The sequence below is a fragment of the Manis pentadactyla genome, chromosome 15 (genome assembly GCF_030020395.1).
Source record: "Manis pentadactyla isolate mManPen7 chromosome 15, mManPen7.hap1, whole genome shotgun sequence".
NCBI lineage: Eukaryota > Metazoa > Chordata > Mammalia > Pholidota > Manidae > Manis > Manis pentadactyla.
In genome coordinates, this window is record NC_080033.1 from 17,282,552 (window position 1) to 17,296,884 (window position 14,333).

General features: G+C 43.8%; 1 long non-coding RNA gene across 1 annotated transcript; it reads right to left on the reverse strand.

Moving 5' to 3' along the window:
• Window positions 1-11,559: 11,559 nt before the first annotated feature.
• LOC130681020 (uncharacterized) lies at window positions 11,560-13,081 on the reverse strand. The gene is made up of 3 exons (XR_008994055.1): window positions 12,567-13,081; window positions 11,997-12,124; window positions 11,560-11,893 (listed from the first exon to the last, which is right to left on the reverse strand). It is a non-coding gene; the product is annotated as an uncharacterized LOC130681020 (long non-coding RNA).
• Window positions 13,082-14,333: the final 1,252 nt, after the last annotated feature.

The window sequence follows — 14,333 nt, forward strand, 5'->3', positions numbered from 1 at the left end:
CATGGCTTCCAATCCTCATGCTTTCCTCAGGGCAATAGCCTGGTGTCCTAAGCAGAAACTGCTAGAACTAATTAAAAAGAAACAGTAAAGTGCCATCCTTCTTATCATTGTCTCCACCACATATGTTGATCCGGGCCTCTCTCCATGCCAGACATGATGCCAGGCAGAAAGAGCACAAAGAAGGAGAGGATACACGTCTAATCAATCAGTGCCTCGGCAATGTTACTGCCTTGAAGGTCCATTTCCTTACAACTTTCTTGGTTTCTACAGTAACAAGTAGGGCTCAATTAAAAGTTTCTGGGCTTTGACAATCATCAAAATAATAATTGATTCAGGCAAGGATTCTCCATGGATGTCAAATTATTGGGTCAGAGTTTGGAAGACAACAAGGGAGTCACATAGTTCTCAAAGAATTACTCCTTGGGGTGCTTATTAAATACAAAAAGGGAAAGGACTAAATTTTGCAATGGAGAAATTGGGTGGGTACCATTTTCCCCAAGGGATTAAACAGCATCAGCAGTGATGGGACAAGCATTATTCTGGCTCCTGATGTGGTACAATGTGAAAGACAAAATATTGCCCATGTGGTATGTCTGCAAAATTAACTAACTTGAATATAATGATAAGGAAGCAAGCAGACAAATCCAAATTGTGACACTGGGCAGGACTTTTTTAATACTGCACTGAAGTGTTTAGACTATTCTATAGTAAAAGAACTAAATGTAATGCATGAGTGTTCAGCAAACCAAACAGCTGTACCGATAAGTAAGTGAACTGCTGGGGAAATTAAATAAGGACTGGGTATTCAGTGGCATTATTGTATAGCCACCAAACTCCCGAGGACTTGACAGTTTTGTGATTATAGAGGGACAAGTCCTTGCTCAAAGATGACAACGCTCAAGAACTGAGGGGTGGAAGTGCGTGATATTCGCAACTTACTTTCAAATAGTTCAGAGAAAAGAAATGCATGTGAACAGATGTACATACATACATATGGGAGGAGACACAAAGTAAAAATGGTAAAGTCTTCACAATTGCTAAATTCAGATAAAGTGTATATGGGTGTGCATCTTTCTATTCTCACAAGTCTTCATCTTAATTTGAAACTTTTCATTTAAAAAAGTGTGGAGAAAAGAAAAGAAAAAAACAGCAACCAGCTGAGCTTGTATTAAGTTGTGCATCATGGAAAACAGAAATACTCAGGAGTCACTTGGCCGAAGACCGTGCTCCAGGGTCCGCGAGCCCCTCTCTGACGGGGGGGCCTCATCTGAAGGATGCGACCGTCCAGGAAGTGCATTCCTAGTTTGAAGTGGTTCGAGACGCTTCAGCTACCACACCCGAAGAGAGCCCTGTGTCACTGTACTGCAGACTTAAAACCACCAGGCGTCAGCAAGTGGACGACTTCTCATTTGTTATTTAGGCCAATGAAAACCAGCACAGATTTCTACAGCTGACATGGCACGAACTGCTCAGTGACTTGAGGAGCAGTGGGGGTGAGCGTGCCTACATCCTTGAACATAGTCTCAGTCAAGCTCTGGCTGCAGTGGGAACTTAAACATGAGAGTTTAAGATTTTCTTTTGAATTATGAGTTCTCTGCTGAATAGTCAACACCATACACCTTAAAATTCTGGCAGAAGTCTGCATTTGGAACTATGTTGGTCTAAAGATGATTTTGAGCAAAGACTGGTGAGTAGAAATCTGTGCTTTTTCAAAGTCATGAATTCTTTGTAAGTAATATTTTGGTATCTAATGAGAAAAACCAGGAGATGTTACTCGTACACAAAGAAATGACTCAAGGTCCATCCCTCCGCTGTCTCTCACTGCCCTTTGGCAAAGCCCTTGGCACCCGGCGGGGACGCCCACCTGCATCTGCCCTAGAGCCCCGTCTCCCCCCAGAGCTCCATGTCCAGCCAAGGCTCTCGTGCTCAGGGGGTCTCTTTTCCTTATTATTATCAACCAGCCTTTCCAGCTGTGTCTACATGGCACCAGATCAGATCCATATAGCAAAGTGATTACTTTTCTTTACAGATTGTCTAGTACTAACATTATAACAAAAGGCCTTTACAACAAAGGGCCAATACCAACACAAAATCTGTAAAGTTAAACAAAATCAAATTTCTTTATTAGACAGCTAAAAATAATATTCCTCCTAAATTTGTACAAGATTAAAATAACTCTTCCCTCATCTTTCACTGTTCAATACTAATACAAACAAGCAGTTACTCCTGGGAAAAACGTTGATGTTGAAGACAGTTGCCTCTCCTTCCTCCGAACTCCAAAGAATCGGTACATCCATTTCCCTTCCCACACGCCCCAGCCCCAGGCTCTAGAAGGCCTAACGCATGGGTTTGGCATTATGTAAATTAATAATCTGTTCCATTTTCATACTGTAAGTTTATTGAACACTGTGAAACACATATTTCAAGTATCAATGTATCTGATGTCAGTGTAGATAGAACCGGAAAATATCCTTTTAATCAACATATGTAAAAATATTTTTGACAGCTCACCACAAACCCATATTTTCCCAAATACATAAACACAGAATACACAACATTTCAAAACATTCAAATTATGTGGCTAAATGTTTGCCTCTCCATCAAAAATTTACGGCATAGCCTCCACACAAAAAGCTTAGAAGTCCGCACTCCAAAGCTCAGCTCACACATTTCTCCTGTGCTGTCTCCAGTCTGTCAAACATATGTATATAATTGTTCCTCTAAGACCAACTCTTCAAAAGCTAGCATGCATGAATCAACGCTCTATCCATGCTCCCCTCACTCTACCCGGGTCCTCTGGTGGTGGAGCCTGTGGGCCTGTCTCCAGCTGGAAGGAAACACAGGGTCTCAAGAGTGTACACTGGATGTGTGCACAGGAGCTAAGGGGTCAGTCCGTGTGGACTCACGCCTTCGTGGAGGAAGCACGACTGAGATGTACATGGATGGAGGAGGATCCAGTGAGAGGAAGTCTGTGAAAGGAAGGACAGAAGGAACGCAGCACAGGGTGCCTGCAGGGAAGGGAGGCACCCCAGGTTGAGGAGGGTTAAGGCGTGGTAGAAAAGTACCTGCTGCCAGGGCGGTAGGTGCCAATAACATGAAAGCCCTACAGGGAAAGCAGGGCAGGAGCCATGTCCTGGGGTAAGAAAGATGGGCCACGGGCAAGATTTATATAAGAAAGGGGCTTGGGAACAACATTACCAAACACTAGATCATCAGCGATGCTGACCTGGAGAGCTAAACATGACCCTGCCTTAATGTGGCCATTACACAGCACATGATATTTTGTTTCCCTTCTTTCTCTTCAACCAGAGATATTTTGTGGAAGAAAAAGAAGGAAAAAGGGGAAGACCACACTGAGTGCAACAATAGTCAAAGATCCAAAGCATTCCTTACCCATCAAAGAAAATCTTTCATTTGGATGTTCATTTGGAACTTGATTCATAGCCTTGCATCACAGATCTGGTAGTGTGGAGCAGAAAGCAATATGATTTAAAATAAGAACACAGGTTACAGATGCCAGCTATGCTCCTCGGGGCTTGCAAAATGACATATTATTAGATTTAAAGCAGAAAAAATAAGCAAATGAAAATTTCTGATCTTCCCATTTCAGTGATCAATGATGAAGCATTTGGACTCAATTTGAACAACAAAAATAAAAGGTCTCTGGATGACAAGCATCTCATTCAAATGGATTTTCATGAGACAATGAAATGACAGGGCCTCCATGTAAATGCCACCAAAGCCCCAGGAATCTGAGAGAAAAACAACCAGTCAGGAAAATTTGCTCTCAGTGGTCAGATGCAGCAGCAGTGATCCCCAGCAATTCCATTCTCAGCTTTTCTTGGAATAACAAACTCTGGAAAGAGAGAAGGCATGCGGTGCTCTGCTGTTGTGGCAATGGGAAAAATCTCAGCCAGCAGCAACAGGAACTGACTGGGCATATGGGCGGCTGGCAGCCCTGGGACCCAAGCCAACAGCAAGCTCCAAGCTTGAGGGAGGCTCACCTGTGCATCTTCAGAAGACAGACCGACCGTGAGACTCAAGACCACAGTCAGACGGCAACTAGAAAAAGGGCAGCTAGTGTCAAAAACATCTGCTCTAGTTCCAAACCTTCCTTGAAGCTTCCAAAACCCCTATTTTCATTTAATGCTGTTGGCCTCTGAACCATTCAGACATAGAATTTTATGAATGGTGATGGGGAACGGGGGTGGCGAGGCAAGGCTGAAATATGGCAGCATGGCTATTCTTTGCTATTGGTCTGGGAGGACACTTGGAAGCTAAAGGTGGTGACAGGCCAGTGGTGATGAAATTGAAACCCTATCTCCAGGCTGATCTGTGTAAACCGGGACTGCAAGGGAGGGACTCTTCTTAAATACTTCCAAGTTTGGAGTCCACACACACACCCCATGTTCATTCACTTACACCAAGGGCCGGGATGTTCCTTATGATTAAAATACATTCTCTTCACTCAGTTGACTCATAAATCTAATGTAGTATGTTTAAAAACAATGTAAAGTTAGAAATCATTGAATTTTTTTCTTTTGTTTGGTGTTATTATTGAGTTTTCTTTCTTTTCTGATCACCAACAGTTCCAATTCTGGACTACAAAGCAATCTGTAAAAGTCAACCTTCTTTATTTCTAACCCTTCATACAAAGTTATTCATCCAGGAAAAAGAAGTGGGTGATGGTTGACTGCAATAATCGGCGCAATCACCCCAGATGTGAGTATGAACAGCTATTGCATGGATGGTGTCAAGTGGTTCTCAAAGTGGTTCAGGGGCCTCAGGTGGTCTCTGAGACCCATTCGGGAGGCCCATGAAGTCAGTCTATCTTCTGATCATACTAGGATGTTATCTGCCTTTTTCGCTCTCACGCTTCACAACTGTAGAGTTTTCCAGAGGCTACGTGCCTCCGGATGAAGTCAGCGCTCTGCAGCTAATGGAATGTGTGTTTGTATATTCACGTACTTTAAAAATTCCCAATCGTATTTTATAAATTCTCACTTATTAATCACACAATAAACATTGATAGATATACTGTACCTGAACAAGAGCTTTTTGGAGTCTTCGAAAACTTTAAATGTAAAGGGGTTCTGAGACCAAACTTGTATTAGACACAGGAGTCTTCTTCAGAGAGCCCTTTCATTCAAAATCTTACTAACTAGTAACTTAGTAATGTGGAATCATGCAAGCAGCTGGGTGTTTAAAAAATTAAAAATGTAAATATCCTTAACCTTTTTTTTTACTTGAGTGGTAGAATTCTAGTGATCTCTAGCTCTCACCAGTAGCCTGGCCTTTTCCTTCCCTGGAATTAGATTTGAGAAGGAATTCATCTCATTCAACATCCACTATTCCTCCATTCTGCATTTGCAAGGAAACCCTTTTTCTGAAACCCCACCATGACTGTCACTCACTGAGCCTCTTAATCACGTACCTCTTGGCCTATTCACTTCTCCCCAGTGTGGTGATCACTTCCACTTCTTTTACTCATTTCTGATTATTTACAACCTATGTACTCTTTTACAAATTTGAAGTTATCTATTTCAAAAGATGCGTGTTACTGCCTCTCCTATGACGTCCTTCCCCCAGCTCTCCGCCTGGCCAGAGGAAGGACTCCCACATGCTGGGTCTGGTCTGCGTCTTCTCCCTCCACAGAGGTGGGTGTGGACTTGGTGGAGAACAGCTTCTGTTCAACTACAGGGTTTGTTTACAGGGTTTCAACCCACCAAGACTGTGAGATTTATAGGGTTTCCCCCCCCCCTTTCCTTTAAGTCTAGCAGAAAATATGTTTGATGATTGAACTGAATATGGGGCTGTTAATTTAGAAATTAAAAATTTGAGAGATAAAGGGAAGCAAATGAACAAAATCACGAAGCTACAATTACTATGTATAATACATTAAATCTGATTCTGAACTTCCTGAAGGCTAAGGTAGAAAACAGAGTTTGAATTCATTGGTTCCAGGCCCCCACCTACTAGAATAGGTGCTTAATCAATACTCCTTGTAAACTAATGCCTCTTCTCAGAGGACAGAGGTTGACTTTCTGTTCAGTGATATACTGGACATCACTGAAGACGCACCTCAAGACATGCCGGTGGTCTGAAGAAGCCCCCAACACCCATTCCTATACACAGAATGGAATTTCCCATATCCCCGTCATTCCCTTCATTAGAGTTTAATGACAAAAACAAAGTTACTTCACCAAAGGAAATGAGAGAAACTTAAGAGAACTCAGTTTATTGAGAAGGAAATACATCAAGTTTAGAAAGTGGAGTAAATAGTGAGGGGGATTAAAAACTGAAGTTGAAAAATAAAGGATTTCATTTGACTTCTTTGACCTTTTTGGATGAAATTTTTTCTCAATTCCTTTTCCTTTACTATACAGTTATTAGGCAATCTCTCACTATATACTAATAACATTTAAATAAATCTTGTGTTTTTCAGGCATTACAATACAAAGCCTACTAGTCTACTCCTTACACGTCAATAAGCAGAGTGCAAAGCTGATACCACATTCTTCACACTGGCTACCACAAAAAAGAAATAAAAATATTTACTTGTAAAATTTAATTCTAGAATTATACCAATTACTTATGAAACATGTGCTACCTTGTTATTTCAGATTAGGATCTGTTTCCCCAAATACGTGTATCTTTCACTCAAACACCAATGACCCACAAATCTCAATTTCCATTCACTGCTCCCATTCATTAAAAATCTTGGGGTGTGGGGAGGGGTCAATGAGAATGTAATAAGAGAAAACCACACATTTCAAGTTTCTTTTCAAAAATGTAAAGGCAGGTGGACAGCTACATGCAAGAGAATGAAGCTGGATTATTGTCTAACCCCATACACAAAAGTAAACTCAAAATGGATTAAACACCTGAATGTAAGTCATGAAACCATAAAACTCTTAGAATAAAACATAGGCAAAAATCTCTTGAATATAAACATGAGCAAGTTTTTCCTGAACACATATCCTCGGGCAAGGGAAACAAAACAAAAAATGAACAAATGGGACTACATCAAGCTCAAAAGCTTCTGTACAACAAAGGACACCATCAGCAGAACAAAAAGGCATCCTACAGTATGAGAGAATATATTTGTAAATGAAGTATCCACCAAGTGGTTAACATCCAGAATATATAAAAAACTCAAATACCTCAACACCCAAAAAGCAAATAACCCTGTTAAAGAATGGGTGGAGGATACGAACAGAGAGTTCTCCAAAGAAGAAATTCAGGTGGCCAACAGGCACATGAAAAGATGCTCCACATCGCTAATGATCAGGGAAATGCAAATTAAAACCACAATGAGATATCATCTCACACCAGTCAGGATGGCCAACATAGAAAAGACTAGGAACTACAAATGCTGGAGAGCATGTGGAGAAAGGGGGACCCTCCTACACTGCTGGTGGGAGTGTAAGCTAGTTCAACCATTTTGGAAAGCAGTATGGAGGTTCCTCAAAAAATGAAAAATAGAAACACCATTCAACCTGGGAATTCCACTCCTAGGAATTTACCCAAAGAAAACAACTTCTCAGATTCAAGAAGACATATGCACCCCTATGTTTATCGCAGCACTATTTACAATGGCCAAGATATGGAAGCAACCTAAGTGTCCATCAGTAGATGAATGGATAAAGAAGATGTGGTACATATACACAATGGAATACTATTCAGCCATAAGAAATAAACAAATCCTATTTGCAACAATGTGGATGGAGCTGCAGGGTATTATGCTTAGTGAAATAAGTCAGGCAGAGAAAGACAAGTGCCAAATGATTTCCCGCATTTGTGGAGTATAAGAACAAAGCAAAACTGAAGGAACAAAAATAGCAGCAGACTCACAGACTATAAGAAGGGACTAGAGGTTACCAAAGGGAAGGGGTGTGGGAGGGCAGGTGGGGAGGGAGGGAGAAGGGGATTGAGGGGTATCATGATTGGTGCACATGGTGTGTCTGGGGTCACAGGTAAGACAGTGTAGCTCAGAGAAGACGAATAGGGACTCTGTGGCATCTTACTACACTGATGGACAGTGACTGCAGTGGGGCATGGGGGGGACTCGATAATAAGGGTGAATGTAATAACCACATTGTTTTCCTTGTGAAACCTTCAAAAGAATGTACATCAATGATACCTTAATGAAAATTAATTAATTAATTAAAACAAAAATGTAAAGGCAGGTTATGACAACAAAACAAAGAACAAATTTTTTAAAATTCTGGGACCTTCACCCTCACTCAAATCTTTTTAATATTGGAGAAGGAAAACTCAAATCATAATATATGATGAAAACTTTTTTCACTGATAAACATTATACAAATAGTTTCGTGCAAGATGTTTACTTGGGTAAATATTAGCATACCATTACCGTCAGTCACTGCCTCACAGATGAACTGTGTTCTGTCTGCACACATCCCAGAAACCTCTGAGGTAAACCGAAGGAACAAGCTCACAGTCAGCACCTACTGTGTGCTGGGAACTTCACGTATATTTTCATTTAAGCTCCCTAAACATCTGGGGAGCAGGCACCATCATCAGCGGTTCCAGAGCTGAGGAGACTGATACTCCTGATCGTTGGACAGTGTGGCCAGAATCCCGCAGGGGCCACGGGAAGCAAGTGTTCACTTCCAGGTCTGTCTGACCCCAAGACTCCCGCTGGTCCCTCTATACTAGGCTGCCTCCTGGAAGCCATCCCCTAATATCAAAAACCTTCCAAAACCACACCTGCGTCACTGACCCCAGCTGACCCAGAAATATTAACTGCAAGGATTCTCCAAGCATTTCTCCCCTACTTTTCCCAAGAATCTGTCAAGTAAAATGACCTAACAGCAAGTACCTTTTCTTTTAAAAGGAATTTAGACAACAAAACCCTTCATTTATATTTTGCTTTTTCATCACTAACTTTGCTGTAATTTAGAAAAGGAAAAGCTTAGCCGCCTAGGTTTTTATAGCTGGGATGGTACAGGGAGGAAGGATTTCAGCAATTACACATACGCAAGGGCAGAACATGCCAAAGCCCCCAGAATATGCGAGACTTCCCCAGGGGGTGGTGAGGGAAGGTGTCCAGGAGCCCCCCCGCTGCCTGCGCACCCACCAGCCACTGCGCTGAGGGGAAGGAAGGCAGAGGCAAGACGCTTCGTGACACTGATCTGCACGCCCTCAGCTGTCCCGACGGCTGCTCTAGATCAAAAAAGGTCAGATAATGCTCGGCACATCTGATTTTCAAAATGGGCGCATAACTGTGTGTGCTGTGTTTAAAATAGATTTTTAAAAAAAGACTAGAGGGAAAAACAGCCAAAGGTTAGTAAAAATTACACCTGGGTAGTGGGATTACCAATTGTGAGTTCCTTCTGCGTTTTTCTACTCCTTCCAAAATTATCAGATGTTATTTTTATAAGAAATGTCTATGTAACTGCCTGAAGTATATCAGTTTAAATATTTCCATTTTCAAGTATTAAAGAAGTTGGAACTAGAGGGAACTACCCAGAACAGCTGCTTTCTGATGAGCCCCAGAAAACTGAAGTCACGGAGGAGATTCAGCTACTACAGACGCAAACCACCCGGGATGTGTATGCCCGGATGGCCCTGTTCCTGGTGGGCGGCCAGCAGGCCAGAAGATCTATGTCACTACAAGCTTTCAACCTTTTGTGCCAGGACTCTTCCTGTAACTGGGGTCTCTTTCTCGTTTCATCATCAATTTTCAAATTTCTAAAATACATCCAGTAAATTCACCAGTTTCCTTTGTCTACTGTGTTGAAACGTAACAAATCGCCCCCCTTTTTCAGCAGGAAAGGCACAAGGCCCAGTTCATTGCTGCAGTGGCATCACCTGTGCGCCTCTGACAACCGTGACTACCTTGGCTCTCCCAGGAGACATGTACCCGAGCTCCGGTTTCTGGCTGGAATCCAGCAGCCCCCGCACGGGGCACTTCCCTGGATACTCACGGCATCACTGAGGCCTCAAGACGAGGGTGTGGGGCCACAGAGTGCCATTCACTGTACTCCTCACCTTCAAGATGTGTGCATGCTTAACTTCCCGTGGGTCTTGCATACTCCCAGCAGGCTACACAGAACAGGAGATTACATTTCAGGGAAATCGCTTTGCAACCACAGAGACAGTGTTTTGAAAATGAAGGAAGTAAGAACACAAATGTTTAGAAACCACTTAAGAGAGTCTTACCAGCAGGTAGTTTATAAATTCAAAACCAGGGACATTACCTCTAAGGATTCCAGCTTGTCCAATTTTGAAAAATTCACTTTAGTATTATTTGCGGTACTGTTTACAAATATTTAGCTTACCAAAAAAAAAAAAGCCAGAACTACACATAGCCAAAATCACACAATTTATAGATGCTCAACTTCAACCTGCTCAAAGATTAGGAAAAGTGTGGATGTGAGAGATTAGGTGACCTGACATGTGACACACAGAATTAGTGGCAGAGAGGCTTCCAGAAACAGCCCACATCTGTTTTCCTCACCTATCAGTCCCGGAAAGAAAAGTCTGTAATTGTGCATTTTTTCATTGGATGGATATTCCAGAAGACAGTCTTCTTGCTAATAAAAATAATTCTAATAGTGTAAAGATTACTTTAATAATAGTAATATTGTGAAACAACAGCCATGTTTCCACAAAGCAGGGTTCTGGCTTTGGGAAGAGGTGGGAGAAAAAGGGTACCAACACCTCAACCATGAGGAAAACCACACCTGCGCAGAGAGCGGCTCTATTGCCCCGAGGGCAGCAAATCCACCGCCCTCATCTGGAGAACAAACACCAACAGTTCTATCTGAGAATCCATTCCCTCCAATAAATTGTTTATTGCACTAAATTAACTGCTCCATGCTATCTTTTGTCTTGGTTCTGCTCCATGACCCGAGTGCCCTGAGAACAGGCTTCACTCGCCATGGTATGCGTGCTTCTCACTGACCCGGGGAGGCAGCACAGGAGGTGCTGGGGTCGGGATGGAATACACAGAGGTACCGAGGCCAACTGACATATACTATCCCAACAGTTTTAGGTGCTCAGTAAATGCAGAATGCTTGGTGCCATGTCACAGGCCATTCATAAACACTAGACACATGGGTGAGAAATAAATGAACCCCACTGTCCAGACATGAGGACCACCATGCTCTTGGTTGCTGGGGTTGCCTGACAACCACATCCCTTAATGCAACCTGTGGACTTTGGGCATCAAAGATTTCTGAGTAGAACCTCCCCTTCAGCCTTATCCCTCTGTACCAAGAGCCAAGGCTGTCAGCCTGGCCCAACCCGTTCGGCTATGACCCTGCCACCTCTGCTTGGCACCTCGGATCAACGGTCTCAAGAGCTGAGCGTGTGAAAACACTGACTCAATTCTCCACTCACAACAAGACTAGGAGACCCACGCAGAGCTGACCTTCTCCAAGCTGCCGCTGCCGTCCTGTGCCTGCCTCCTGCGATTCGCTTAGGGACCCACCACAGAGTTTCATGGATATGGTCTTAGGTGTGTAAGACTGGAAGTGCCTACAAAAAGACGGGGTGTTCCTGGCCTAACTCAGCTCCGGGAATTTCATTTGCTCATTCACTCATTTATTGCAACACTTATTCAAGAGGTAGTTCCTTGGTACTCACTGGGGTAATGTAGTTCCCTGTCCCCCATGGACTCACAACCTGCTTGGGAAAACCCACCGAAATAAAACGTCATATAGGAAAATGATGCAATGGAGATTTGGGAGATTTGAGGAGGTGCCACAGAAGTGGCATTGTGATGGCCAAGCGCAAGGATTTGGGAAGCAACAGGAGGGGAAGGGACTCCAAGAAGAAGGGGGGCAGCACCCCGGATGAGTAAGTAACTGACTCGTGTCACTTACAGGTGTCCCTGCACATCTTGGTCCTCTCCTTCTCTACCCTTGACAAACAAAAAAACATGGAAATGTTACAAATTCCTGCATGCTATGGAACCCAAAAACCATAAATGCTCTGAAAATATAAAATGGAACACAAATACTAACCATTGCTAACAACAAGCAAAGGGGAAAAGGTGTCATTGCCGCTCCATCTTGAAGTGAACCATTTCAACCAGAGAGACAAGCAAAAAATGCCCGAGGACGCAGGGGCTGGAGAACGAAGGGCCAGGATGCTACTTCGGAGGGAGGAGAGGAAAGAGCTGCTGCTGTTTTGATATTTTGTAATTCTGGCATTTTTATACTCCTCACTAGCCAAACTGACAAAAACACAGCTTCATTTCTAAAGACAGAGCCCAGGGGCAATTAAGTAATTCAGTTCCATCTGCTCAACTGATGATAGTGTTGTTAACTGTGAATACACATTTTCTTTTCCTCTTAAAAGCTGGAACTGAAAAAAAATATCCTGAACTCACTCTGGCCTCTTAACATTGAAGAAAGCGAACGGTACTCTGTTCATTTATTCAATCATTCCTGCAATTCACTCATTTACCCAAACCTCGGTGCTCTGCTGTGTTGTGCCCTAGTTGGCATGCGCTGCCCTCCAGAGGGAGCGTTAGTTTCCTAGGGTTGCCGCAGCAAATTACCAGAAACCGGATGGCCTGAAACAATACACACCTATTCCTGCACTGTTCTGGAGGCTGGAAGTCTGAAGTCCAGGTGTAGTCAGAGAGGGTTTCTTCCGGAGGCTGGAAGGAGAATCCGTTCCAGTCTGTCTCCTCTAGCTTGAGGTGGTGCCGCCTCCCCCTGGCACTCCTCGGCTCGTGAACTCACCACTCCAGTCTTGGCCTCTGTCTTCCCACAGCCATCTCCCCCATGTCTGTCTGTGTCTTGTCTCCTCCCCTTACTGGACAGAAGTCATCCTGGATAAGGGCCCACTCGAATCGAGGGTGACCTCATCTTCACTTGGTTGCACTTGCAAAAACCCTACTCCAGTCATGTTCACAGGTACTGAACCTAAGACTTCCACGTATCTTTTGGGGGTACACAGATCAACCCGTGACAGAGAGCATGTACCTCATTACATGCCATAGCTGACTTATCTGACTGCCGGCTCCACCAAGCCAGAGGCTGTCCCTGACACTAAGGAGACTGCAGTCACACACACGCACACCGATCTGCCCATCTCCCTCACTCTGGTCACAGCTGCGGGTTTAGCTTTGGGGTTTCATTGTGCTCTTTCTGCCCCCCTCCACCCGAAGACCGTGAGCTCCCAGACCACAGGCACCATGTCTGCTTTCTGCTTCCCATTACATCCCCATATCCTTGCATAGTGCCAGTGACAGACAGGCTTTCAGAAAAGTATTGTTGAGTGACGGTATGGAGAGATGAACAAACCAGCCAGATATAAATAAGAGAGGCCCACATGGGTAAAGCGGTACACACAGTAGGCCAGCAATGAGGAAGAGAGAGGAAAAAATGATTGATTCTTAGTAGGACTGAGAAAGGTTTCATGAAAGAGAAGGCATTTGAACTCAGGCTTGTGGGGTTAATAGGCTCTTATAAGCAAATAAGGAGTTAAAAGGTATCCCTCACCGACCAAAGGCTAGAGACACAAAGCATGACCTCCGGGGGAACAGCAAACAGGCCAGACGAGCTGCAGCCAAGGGTATGTGAAGGACGAGGAACACCTTGGAATGCAGGAGGAGGAAAGGCAGCTGGCAGGGCTCCGGGCACAGGTGCCCTGGTGCAGTCGGACGCCACTGAGCTCTGCCGAGAAGGGAGATGACAGCGTCCTGCCTGCGCTTCAGAGGAAACACATACATAGACATGACTCGTGCCAGTGTCCCTGCATCACCTCCTGCCTGAGTGTAGCTCTTGTATTACTACAAGGGGTACTTTAAATTCACCTGTGCATCTGCGATGTACTTGCTTGCCTAAGGAACTAAGAACTGTACTTAAATGATAATATTTTCATATTATTAATTTGATATGTATGTATTAATTATTGTACAGATTATATAATTACATGCTTTTACAATTAAATGATCGTACCTGAGGAGTACGTAAACAGGAAGATGTCCCAGGTCCTAAACCTCTTCTCAGAATAGTAACGCCCAGGGGAAGCTGCATTTTCTACCACAGCAGCAGGAAGGACTTCCTCCTGCAGCGAAACCTTCCAGGATGATGCGGATGCACATCCATTCCAATGGTTAAGCCTGATGCGTTGGTTTCAACTTGAGTCTGGGAAGCACACCAACCAATAACACGCACAAGGAGGCGGTGGGGACTCCCATCTGCTGTTCCCTCCATGAAGCGCCAGACCCCATCACTCCCCACTGACGTCTGCAGAGCAGGCGAGCACCGTCACAGTGGGGCTGAGAAGGCGGCCCTCTCACCCATGGAAGTGTGTTCAGAAGCTGGGACCCTGCAAACGGAGAGCTC